The sequence below is a fragment of the Zosterops lateralis genome (assembly GCF_965231275.1).
Source record: "Zosterops lateralis genome assembly, chromosome: 2".
Classification (NCBI taxonomy): domain Eukaryota; kingdom Metazoa; phylum Chordata; class Aves; order Passeriformes; family Zosteropidae; genus Zosterops; species Zosterops lateralis.
This window is the reverse complement of record NC_139763.1, coordinates 75,466,630-75,479,496: the sequence shown is the minus strand read 5'-3', so window position 1 is coordinate 75,479,496 and position 12,867 is coordinate 75,466,630. Positions and strand designations below refer to the sequence as shown.

Genomic DNA, 12,867 nt, shown 5'->3' with positions numbered 1-12,867 from the left:
GATCAACAAAGGTAACCATTTCTAATTGCAATATGGATTTAGCAGCTATAGTTGGCATATGTTTCAAGGCCATATAAAAACCAAACTGGTTGAACACTAGCTACTTGAAGTCAGCCTCAATAGAATTAACATCGGTTATTTCATCAGCTTTTTTCACAGAATTAAACCCTTTTTAGCAGTATTATGCTTACATTATCTACATCAGTATCTGCATCAATAATATGCCTACATTTTATGTTTTGTTTATTGATCTCAGCTACTAATTTCTGATTAAGAAGCTGCTTGAAACATCTTTTTTCAACTGTCATCACTTGGAGGCAATTAGTCCTTCATTAAAGTATTTTTTTATTAAAGCACCTTCTTATTTAGAAAAAATGTTTGTGTTTCTAGCATTATGCATTTCAGTACTGCCTTCAAACTCACCAGTATTTTCTTATCATGGTATCAGATGCATTCAGTAAAGTAGGAGAGTTTTTGATTCACAGGCAGAACATAATTTGCATTTCATTTAAATTGTCAGGGGACACAAGTCAAGGTACCAGCTTTGTGTTAAAATTGGTGGTATTTACCATTCTATTTCTTTAACGTTTAATGCAAACAAAACTTGCATTTTCCAGTGTAGGTTTGCCAATTTTCTTCAAAAGAGCAACTAGAGGTTGAAGAGAGTATGACTCGTGGAGTCTGACCATGATAAGGTGCACATGGGTGGGGGAAAGAGAATGCTCTGCAGAGTGTTAAGCACCCCATTTCTCACATTTATCCTCATGATAAGGGATCAGGATGTAAAACAAAGGGGAGGAAGTAGGTATAAGGGAAGAGTTTCAAGTGCAAATGGAGCCATACATCTGTGGATGAAATAACTAAGGAGCTATTTGTCTATATCTGTGACTGCAGAGGAGCCATCATTACCACTATGCAGATAACCAGACTCACTCATAACTCATCAGTTTAACCTCCACACAATGCCACAAACATCAGTAGTTGTAACTATTATGGGGTGGTGAAAGGAGTATCATTAGAATCGTTTCCATCCACAGCAAAAGAAGATTTGTATGTGCAGGGGAAAATCAGGCCAGTTATTTCAGTGACTGAACATGAATTTTTGCTCCTTAATATTCAGTACCTCTCAGATTTAAAAATTTCCCCCTTCATTGCTGAATGAAGTCGTAAGAGAACATTAAGGAAGTGAGAGAGGAAAAATGAAAATAAAAACATTAATTCTATAGAAAAACATGTCCAGAACTTGTAGAGTAGTTAAAGACGGAAGGCAATGCTAATAAGAGAGGCTGATCTATTATCTGGATATATTTTCAGATGATACTTATTTTTTATTTTACATTTCCGATAGATTGATATCTCCTTCTCAGTGTTTCAAACAACCTAAAAGTGGTAGGCAGCATTGCAGTTTAGGGTAGCAAGGAAATGCCCATTGCTGACAGTCATGCTTTACTGAGTCAAAGCTAGGGGATACATTTTAGGGTACTTTGAATGCTGTCATTTATGTCCTAGCAGTGGGCTCTTTGCTTTAAGCCTGCTTTATGGTGTTCTTTAGTTCCTTTCCCTTTTCTCTGCAGAGTATTCAATACCAACACGAGACAGGCTGCTATAATGAGCACTGATTACCTGTGGAAGTTGATTTGTGTCAAATTTGGGCTTATTTCAAGTTTGTTCAGTTGGCTAGATAAAAATACCTAGGAGTAATGGGGATGAGACAAAAAGCAGTTAGAAGAGGGCCTAGCAAGACTAATAAGAGCAGAGAGAAAGGGCACAACCATGATTGTAAGGATCCAGTGTGAAATCCTGGTTCCATCCCTGCTAAAGACCGAGCTCCCAGACATTTCATTGAGGCCATATTTTCATCTAACTGGGGGTCAGCAACTATGGTTAAGGCGATGTGATAAAAACCATGTTTTCATGGTTTTCAGATTCTACCTTCAAATATGTTTCAAAAAGCAGAATAGGGGAAATCCTACCAGACTTGAAAATTGGACCAAATCTTCTTTCAAGCTGTCTCGACTGGCTGTCCATGTCCATGCCTTTCCTGAGTCTTTCTTTCACATGTGCTAAGCTGCTTGTTCTCCTGCTGCACCCCATTTCCTCTCCAGCCCCAGTGACAAACCATCAGTGCTGCTTACCTACTAAAAAACATTAAGCAACACACTTAATGTTCTGGATAAAAATAAAGAACAAGCAATACCTCACATTCATACCACCTCTTTCATGTATATCTATAGAGAGTAGCACTTACAGAAGAGGAGAAAAGCTTCCTCCCCCTGTGTTTTTGAACAGAAAAGAGTCAGCTGTAAATTTTAACTGCATGTTTCAGTATTTTCTGATTTTTTTAAGGTTTGGAATATGCTACTTTTGCTATTTTGACTGCATCCTACATAGTAGTGTTTCTGTCACTGATCAGATGACTTATGTAACTGCTGTCTGCACAGATAATTACAAATATTGAACATGCAGTTTAAAATCCATGAAGGGCAGGCTAACAAGCTCATTACATAAATTAGTCAAAAGACATAATTTGCTATGGGAGTTGTAAATTCTGTTTTAATTAATAATCATAATTTCCTATTTGAGTTATATGTAGACCACAAATTACTTGATGTAGTTCACAAATAATTGCAAGGAGCATATAAAAGTTAAACATTCAAATGCTGTCTTTGGTCTTTTCAGGATTAGGGAAAAACAGCAATTTTTCCAAGTAATTTATTCAAATCAAATCATTCACTAAACTGTTTGAACACCTATCTCATTAGAAGTATTTTAGTCTTAATCCTTCTCCTACTTACAATGATATAAATCAGGAGGTTTTTTCCCTGAAAATATAGTAGCGTCTGAATAAAACTGATGTGAGTGTATGGAGAACCAGACTGTATATTTTCACACACCTAACTGACAGAAAGTGGTTCTTCCTGTAGCACAGGGTTAGGGATGGTTCCCAGCCATCACATCACCAGACTCATGTTCATTATAGAGCACATGCTCATCACTTGGTTCATGCAGATGAAATCCACCTCTCAGAGAGATCCAAGGACTGGTCTCTCTGTTGCTCATGAATGTACACATGAGCAGGGTAGTGGATTTTAATTCAAAACTCTTCTTTGTTGGGTTTCATGCTACACTCCTGCAGTGTTCAACCAGTACCTATTGCCTAATTGGAATGATTTATTCTCAGTGCTGGTACAGTATTACAATTAATGCATATCATTGAATGGAGGAGAATGGGAGATGCCTGATGTGTGTTTCTTTTATGCCCAATGGGCAGTACCACATCACATATCATGTGTGTCTCCTTCCTTCCTTCCTTTTCAGTGATATTCATTTCTATTTGATGTTGTAAAAGACTGATGTGTTTCAGAAGGAATGTGGGATTGAGGGCAAAGGCTCTCATCACAACAAAGATTGAGTTTCTCTCATGGCACTACCCAACTTACTGTTCTTACTGTTTCCTCCTCCTACAACGGTAGGTATCCTTCCAAAGCCACTGTGCAGTACTCAGTGTGAATTAATGAGGTTTTTTCTTCAAAGGTGGTGCTTTCAAAGGTGGTTAAGAGAGTGCTGCTTGTCTGCTTAGCAAGACCTGCCTTTGTGAAAGTGTTGTCATTAGATGATATGGCCAGACTTCTGGCCGTTGTGGATTACCCCTGGGTCATCTGCCTTGCCACTTGCAGTAACTGTGTTTCCAGAGGGTAACACCTGGAGATCTTGTACTACTCAAGTCCTGTGCCTTGCATGCCTCTGCTTTTCTGTTTTAGATATGTAGGCATCATAAACAAGTTTGTATAGTGAAGAACATGAAAGAGTTCTTCATGAACATGAACATGAAAGAGTTCTTCATGAACATGAAAGAATTACTTTAAGAGGTAATGAAAAAGGAGCTAAGGACAATATTTATTCAAAGGTACACTAGAAGTTTTTTCATCTTTTTGTACCTTGAAGCTATTTTATGTAAAGGGGAATGACAGGTTGGGCTAAAAAATGAGGAGTTGTCTTTTTTTCTCTCACTGTTTTAACTAAGGACATTTGTCCTGTCCTGTAGCCTAAGGTATGGAGTATGGTTGAGTGAAACCTGCAAGGTACTAAGTGTCTGGTGAGACACTTTGAGCCCAGGCAGATAAGAATGGCAGAATTAGATTTAGACAAATAACAGAAAGGTTTTGTTTTGTAAAACTGTGTTTTAGAGATTGGTGATACTTGATCACCAACCTCATGAAATACAGAGCTCTAATAAGTTCCTGCTATTGGAATTACAGTAAAGGTTTATATATATATGTAAACCTGGGATTCTATGTTGCATTATTCAAGTCTCTATTCTTTTTATGTAGTAAATGATTAACTCAGTTTGAATTTTGGAAGAATTCTTTGTGTTCTGGAGAGGAAGGCAGAAAGGTCCACCTGGTAACATCTGCTGCTTTTTGGCAGTGTGACATCTGGTGACATGAACTGACTCTTTATGCTTTATGTGTTCTTTACTGTGTTTAATGTAAGGTGTGCAGTGTGGGCGGTGCATCAGTGGTGCTAGTGTTGCACATGTAACTTTCTGATCATTCTAGCTAAAAGTGCAACATACACCAAGGTAGAGACTTTAGTTTCCATCCCGTGCAAGGGAGGAGTGCCCTGCAGATTGCTTGGGGTGCAACGGGCATTGAAATGGTGCCCTGTCAACAGTGTATGGATTCTCCTGTTTCATATAGTATAATGTGCAATACCTGAAAGAGATTTACTCTAGAAGTGAGAGTCTGTGGTGGAAGGAACTTTTTCTTGAAGAAAAATGAAACTGTGGGAATAAGATAAAGATCTGTTATGAAGGGAGTCTTTGTGTACATGCTCTATAATCTACCATCTTGATCTCAGTGACTTCATATTCTCTTTTTTTTCTGAGGTGAATCTCTAAAATTGCCATTCTTTCATTGCTTCATTTTGGTGTGGTACTACAGCTGTCAATGTTACCTTTTCACAGATATATCTAGTATGGTTCCTTAGAAATCTAGTGTTGGAGGAAAACTTATTTTAGTAATGCATGCTCATTCATACAAAATTTTGGCAGACCTTACGTAGGATGGAATATTCCCTCTTTTTGGTTTTTTGGGGTTTTTTTTGTAAGTGATATTTCCTTTTCTTTTTTTCATCAACCTGACAATAACAATATGATAGTATAGTTTCTTCCAGTGGGACTATTAAACTTTTTTATCAAATGTTGTCCTCAATGTTTTTGGACACTTATTGTATCCAAAAGGAAGGCATACCCAGCTCATCATTCACTGCCAAAGCTGTTTATTGTGAACTTAATATATTATTCTGATTTGTAGGTCAATGAGCTGGTAATTCACACCAAGCTCTGTAGGAAAACCATCAGAGTCATTGCGCAGTAGTCAACTGTAAGGACACGTAAAAACATTTTTCCCCAAACGTCTTGCATGCTCTGGTTTCTTATGCTTTCTCTAAGATTGGATTTGTGTTTAGGATAGGTATGATAGTCACAGACTTCCTCTGAGTAAAAGAAGAACTAGGAAAAATGTTTGAGCTGGCCACCCAATTTTTTTACAGTGTCAACATTTGTTTACTACAGAGGACTTGTTCCACTGTTGTTTTCCAATGGTTTTGTACTGGAGAAATCCATGAATCTTTAGAAAAAGAGACTTTTCCCATCAGTGAAAGCTTCCTTCTACAAGGTGTGTTGTATCATAAAGGAAGCATTTCCCTGGACCACTCTTCAGAGTACCCTATGTTTTTCAGTTTTCAAAGGTCTTTATAGATATTTTTTTTTTAACCAATATTGTTGATATAACTATTCTGTTTTGGTGTTTCTGTGCATCTGGGCTGTATTCTTCACTCAATGGCATTCACTCAACTCAAATTTCCTATTTCTAGAAAGGTACAGAAATAGGTAAAGGTAATGTATGGTTGGGTCATCCTGATAACATCTGCAGCCCTTGTGCTTCTGAGCAAGTTCTGGCACTTCAGAGAGAAGAATGGGTATTTCTCTTGCTGGTTAGCTGTCTTCTGGCTGGCAATACTGGTACGTAAAGGCCTCCCCAGACCATTCTGAAGATAAGCGACCATCACAGTGAGGAGAGGCGCAGAGGAAGCAGGTTTGATTTTTTTCACATTTCTCTTCTCCTGCCAGAATGTCTGGTCTTGCCCTTAATCAGTGTGTTATTCACAAAGTCATTATAGCAAAGCACCATAGGACCTAGAAAATTATGTTATTTATATACGATGTAGAGAAAATATAGAGAGAACTAGTGAATAATTGAGGTTTGACAATTAAAATGAGTGATGTGAAAATATTGAGTTTGACCTCTACAGTTTAGAAGCAAGGACCACTGGAGAAAGCAAAAACCCCAGCATAGTTATGGAGTGGTCTGTTGATATTTAGGAGAACAGGATTTTAGTCAGCTTACCAAGATTTTCCAAGGTCATTTCTTTCTGTGACACCAAATTATATGAAAACTAGAATGTGATCTGTAGCATTTTATACATATGTAAACATTATCCTGTTTGACTGATGGTGTAGATCATACTGTATGACTTTGCATAATATTTTTCCCTTCACTGTAGGCATAACAAGGCTTGAATTACCACCTCATTACCATTCAGTGTCAAAACTTATAGCTGAGATATTTCTCAAGCAGGTCAGATCCTTCAGAGCTTGTTAGGTTTTCTATCAACTGAAAACAACACTTACTAGGTAAAAAGGGAGAGAATGGGCCACTGCTTAGGAAAGAATATGAAAGTCAGGGGTCAAAAGAAGATCAGTGAAGAGAACCTGACAATAAATGTTAGCAAGTTGTTAATTCAGCTGAGCCTGGGAGGCATACTTAATTTGGGTTATCTGGATTATTTCTGTCTAAAAACAGAGTATCTATTTGAAAAGTAAATATAAAGCTTTTAGAACAGAGATTAGAGTACCATCTTGCTCTGTTCCCCAGTGATGCCTGTTGGATTCATTTCATAATTTTCAATCAAGATAAGGGTCTTCCCAGTGCAAAAATAGTGCAGGAAAAAAAAAGGAAAAATTTGATGATGACTAATAAGATCCATTGCAAGATGTACAAGCAAATGTATTGAGGCAAAATCTTGTACTTCAAAGAGTTTTGCCTATTCTTGCAATTTCTTTACTTATAGAGGAAGGAAATTGTGATAATTCTGATTTAAGTAACCAAATTGCAGTGAAGAGCCTTGCTATTGAGATAATTTCTGATACTTATGTCTTTGAAAGAAAACAGCTCATTAGTGTCCATGATGCTGCACTTGCTGAATTTTCTCTGACCTGGAGAGGATGGAAAAATCACTATATCTTTCAAGTACTTCAAAGAGCCATCTCTGACCTGCCTTGCCTCACAGAGCCTGTTTCTTCATTGCCACAAGCAGAATGTTTTCACTCTCAGACTTCAGGGATGATTCATAATTGAACAAAGCTCTCTGTGGTTTGGAGGAGAAAGCAAAAGTCACAGAAATTTGTTCTGCTGCCATTTCTGTTTTCCTACACTACAAAAGACAGTAGAAGCAACTGATGGAAGGCAAAGCTCTTCCAAGAAGCTCAGCTCTCATTTTGGTCACACTGTCAGGTTCTGGTACCTCTCTGCTAATATCATCCTGCTCCTTACTCCAAGGAAAGTCTTAGGATTTTAGTGAGAAATGTTGTGAAATTAAGTGTTTCTGAGCAGGAGTGAAAGAAAAGAGCATGGAAACAGCAGTAAAACTGCTGCATAGAAAGTGTTGGGGGTTTTTTAATCTAAACATTTCAGGGGCAATAGGTATTCTTAAATTAGCAGTATAATCAGTGTAAAAGCTCAAGCTACCATTCTGTATCTTTGGCTTTAGTAACAACTTAAAAGCACAATGAGGCTTCTAAAAAAAAATACAAGCTGTTTATACAAGAGATTTCTCATTCTGATATTTAGTGATTACTAGAAATTTCTTTACAGTCCTACAGAAGCATTGAGCCAGTCTGAGGTAGTCAGCACCAGGAAAAGTTCAATAGCAGGCTTGTTCTTTACAATCAGAAAGAAATCAAGGTAGCAAAAAGATCAGAGTTCTTTTCTTACTTGTCTGTTTCAGAATTGTTTGAATGCAAACAGGATAGGAACTTCACAATAACAAATCTGTCCAAATGAAATTTGTCAGACTGTTGAGTTCTCTGACAGGTAAAAAGGGGCACATATTTAAGTATAACCAATGAACTTGCCTCAGACTATCAGCAAAGGCCATAATGTCTCAAAAAATACTGATACCATTGCTGTGCACACATCTTACTGATTTCCTGGACTTCTACAAACCTTTGATAAGCATTAATCCCCACTGTATGCCAGTGGGATACAAAAGGTTATGGTTGTTTCCAGTCTGTAGATCCCCTGAGAAATAAATGCTGCTTCTTGGCTCTTCAGAAGTAATTTTCTCCTGCCCTTTTCCCTGCCATTTCCCCAATCCCTTATAAAGCATCTCAGCAGAGGGCAAGATGCAGCCCTTTATATTTTAACAATGCTGCTCGTTATTATTTCTCTCTTTTCTTTTTATTACAACTCTCTGGCTGTTTAGGTGTCAAGTCCCAGGAACTGCCCTTTGAAGTTGATGGTACAGTTCCCAACAGCTAAAAGGCCTATCCCACTAAGATAATAATTGTTCAGGTAAATTGTAGGTAGCCTAAAGGAAGGGAGCAGGCTGCTGAAAGGCATCTCAGCAGCTTGTAACAATGCCTCTCTGTGGAAATGACATTTGGGGAACAAATAGCACCTGAAAAGCAGTTTGGGATTAATCTGTATGGTAGTTGCAAAACTGCCCGCTTCCAATTGACAGTAAGTACTAGATAGACTCCAAGAGACATAAAATGGCCATTTAGTCTTTGTGCAGCCTTGATTCTTGTGAGAAATCCCCAACCAAAAGTTCGTTTTCTTCCTTGTGATTTCTTTGAACCGAGAACAGTATCTCAGACTGGCACAATGTGTGACAGAGTAGGCATTATGGACTGAACATCCCAGCATGAAAGGTGGAAAAGTGTTGACAGCACAAAACAAGATTCAAAAGTTTTAATGTATAATTTAAGCTACTGTGCATCTTGACACAACACCTCTAAGATGCAGCTCTTTTCCATCAACAGAATGTTCCCAAGGAGCTCAGGTTCCAAATAAAAATGGCCATATATGTATCTCACTGAACAGTAAAAGTTTAAAATATTGTTTGAAAAGATGTTGACTTGTGGTTGATCAATAATTTTTCCTCTTAACTGGTCTGCTTCATGTGTGGTAGGAGGTAGAATGAAAACTAGTGCTCTTTTTCTCAACTATCTCTAGCTATCCTTAGCTCAAGTCTCTGTACTTTTATAACTTAATGCCTTACTCCTGTTTTCTGTTTTCCTTCCTCTGCTTCCTATTTCAACCAAATCACTGAGTGAGAGCTTAAATCAAGCCTGAAAAAAGATTTAGCTCCTATTTAACTATATCTTTTACCAAATCACATTATGCTAAACAATGCTATTGTGACTCTCTTTTAACAGTTTTTGGCAGGATTGACAGTTCTCTGTAGTCTAAGTTTGACTAAAATTTTCCCTGCAGTTTTTTAAAGCCATAAGTCAACTGCATAAAAGTGATCCAAGCCTGACCTGATACAGAGACCTATTTTATTGTAACACTTCAGGTACTTCTTTCTACTCTAAAAGAACACATGAAAATAACAATCTGTCTACAGCACACAAAAATAGAGCTTTTTTAGTTTGTTGGGGGTTTTTTGTGTTTGTTTTTTTTTTTTTTTTTTTTTTTTCTCAATTCTTGTTCAGGAATAGCATTTCTGTGCAGGAAGATCCAGATCCCTTGCTAGCTTCCATATCTTCCATTACTAGCAGCAGGGATGAATGAGGCCTGCAGGTGAGAGTAGCCCCAACATCTGGCAGCCCATCTGTTACCTCCAGAACATGTACAGCTTTCTCTGAACATAATTACACATCAGGCTCTTTCCAATCTGTTGCTGATATGGCTCCATTTAGTGTGGCCCAGATTTGTAACTATGCCTTTAAGAGGCTTTTATATGTAGAATTAGATCTTTGGATTCTTTGGTATGGATGCAGACACCTGATTTCGCACATTTTATGCTATGTCTATTTGGATCTCAAAACTATTAAGCTTACAGAAAAATTCATGGGATCTAGTTATTTCCTACAGAAAATCTCAGCTTTTTCTAGAAAACCCAAATTGTCTATATTTCATGTACCTGGTGTCAACATTACTAGGCAATTCTTCGCATTTTTACATTTTCAACCAAAATTTTGAATTTTAAGTTCTCCACAAGAGCCTTTTCCTGTTTGCAACACAAAACATTAAGAGACAGGGAGGATGCTGATTTCTTTATTGGTTTTAAATAAAATGTCCTCTGTCCAAGGCTAGGGGACCAACTCGCATTCAGATGCTCTATATTTACTAAGATCCAGCTTCTCAGGTTTTAATCGGTATATGATACTATTTTGATTATATTCTATAGCTGCTGATAAATTTTTTTTTGGTTTAAAACCACATGAACACTTGACAGTTCTGACTTTTCAGTTTAATGCAAACTCAATCTATGAAAATGTAGTTGAAAGTGAACAGAAAGTCATCACAGTTTCTTGAGGATTTAGGACTTTTTTTCCTGTCACAGTTAAATAAGCAGACTGCTATTTTTGGCATCTCTTTTAGATAGTGGGCAATTATCCAAAGCAGTTTCCAATTAGAGTGCTTTTAGTCCATTCAATTTGTAGGCCACAAGAGAAGATACTGTTGCATCAGATAAAATAATTGCAAACATTCAGACTGCATCTAGAACATGACATCAGTTTTTTTGGCCTTCTCATTTAAGAAAAACATCAGTAAATTGAGCCTATTTAATGGAAGATGATCAAGATGGAGCTGTATGTGGACTTCATCTAGTGAGGAGAGTCTGGGAGAGCTGGACTTGTTTAGCCTGGAGCAGAGATGGTTTTGGGGCATCCTAGGAGGAGCCCAGAGTGCCTACAGGAGGGGTCTTCAAAAATATGAGCCAGACCCTTCACAGCAGTGTAGAGCAGGAGGGTCAGTGACAATGAACATAAAATGAGATGGGAGAAGTTCAGACTGGATGTAGGGAGGAACTATTTCCCCTGACTGCCTGAGGGCAGTCTGACAGTGACACGATGCTCAGAGAGGCTGTGCAGGCTTTATCGTTGGAAGTTTACAAAACGTGACTGGTTGAAGCCCTGAGCAGCGTGATGTGACCCCAGGACTGACCCTTGTATGAGCAGGAGGTTGGACCAGACAACTCCTTAGGCACTTTCCAGACTGCACTGTGCTATGATCCTTTTTTGAAAATTACAGCTATGATAAGCAGATTGAATCTCCTGGAGCTGCAGGAGTATTTGGAAAGTTGTAGTAGTTTATGGAAAGTTATATTTATGTTTCCTGCATGGTAGAAGGTCTTCTCCTTCTAGGCTTTAGTTGCAATTTCTGTGAATTAAATGTCAAGCAGATCATTCTCATCTGAATAAAATTTTCTTGCTGGAAAAGCAAAATAGAGTGAGAAAATCTGCAGTCAGTGAAGTAAGTGACAGTGCTCCATACCTCTTCTTTGCCTGGGAAAAAGGACCAGTTAACTTCCAGCAGTGTATAAGCAGCTTTATACACCTGCTGAGTGATTGAAAGCATGGACTTTTTTGAAACTCCTATGTGGGTCAAAATGTGGAAGAGTTTGTTATGGGAGTTGGCCACTCTGGTTGGCTGTCTCCCACTTTTGGCAGAAAAAAAAATGAGGAGTATGTTGTGGTTAAAGACCGAATTGAGGAAATACACACAGAAGTGTAAGCTTAGTCTATCTCTGGGAGACCAGAAGGATAAATTCACTATGAATGGTTGTCTGAAAAGATACTGAGATTTCTGACAAGCAATGAAATTTGATTTCCTGAAGTCATGTTACACTGGTGAGCTTAGTTATGGACCCTGCCCAGATTTCCTGGGAGTCTTGGAGGAGATCAATGCACCTTCTTACTTCAGATTCACCTTTGCTAATTGAGGGTAATGACAATTGTCCATCAGCCTCAGAGGAATAGTGGAGATTGATAGCATAGTGTTTATTGTGCTGTAATATTTGAAGCCTGTTCCCAGTCCAGATGTTTGTATGATTATTTCAAATCCATGGAGGTGATAAACACGGTGATAGATTTCTCAGTGTCTTTGGTAAAAAAAACTTTTCTGGAGAGAAAACAATCGGGAAATTGTAAGTTGGACTAATGGTTTCTGAAACAGTCTGTGGTCTATGACTACGTTTTGTGTTCCATTTAAAAAGCAATGGCAGAAATCTCCATCACCAGTGGACCCTGCTCCATATGGCTTTTTTAATCAAAATTGGCACATGGGCACGTGTTCAGGACAACAGTAATTATTTAATTTGTATCTCCATATTCACTGTGGAGATCTATTAGTACTTTTAGTACTGTATTTTCTCTGTAGCCTGGCTGCTTGCATTTGAAACACTGCAAGTATGTGTTACCATATTGATGTGAATTATGCTTGGTCTGACTGGTCTGAGAGCTGCTATATTTGCATTTCACAGAGTGGTTTGGGTTGGAAGGGACCTTAAATATCATCTGTTTTCAACTCCCTGCCAGGGGCAGGGGCACCTTCTACTAGACCAGGTGGTAGAATGGGTGAGAATGAGAGGGACACAGTAAAGTCCTGGCAGAACCAGTGTATTGACTGACTGTGGCCTTTCCTTCACCACCACCTGTAGCAGTACAGGGACACAGAGCTGGGCAAAAGTGAAGGTGCTCCATACTTAAGTGGAAGGTGGAGAGTTTGCTGCTGTGTACATGGCTGTATCAATGGTGACTTCATATAGCTGGTTGCCAGAGGGATTGGATTG

At 38.3% G+C, this 12,867-nt stretch overlaps 1 protein-coding gene across 2 annotated transcripts in view; it reads left to right on the top strand.

Annotated features, from left to right (window-relative positions):
• Nucleotides 1-12,867, top strand: part of GRIA4 (glutamate ionotropic receptor AMPA type subunit 4) — a 214,703-nt gene that overhangs the window by 172,383 nt on the left and 29,453 nt on the right. The gene's annotated exons all lie outside the window — the stretch shown is intronic.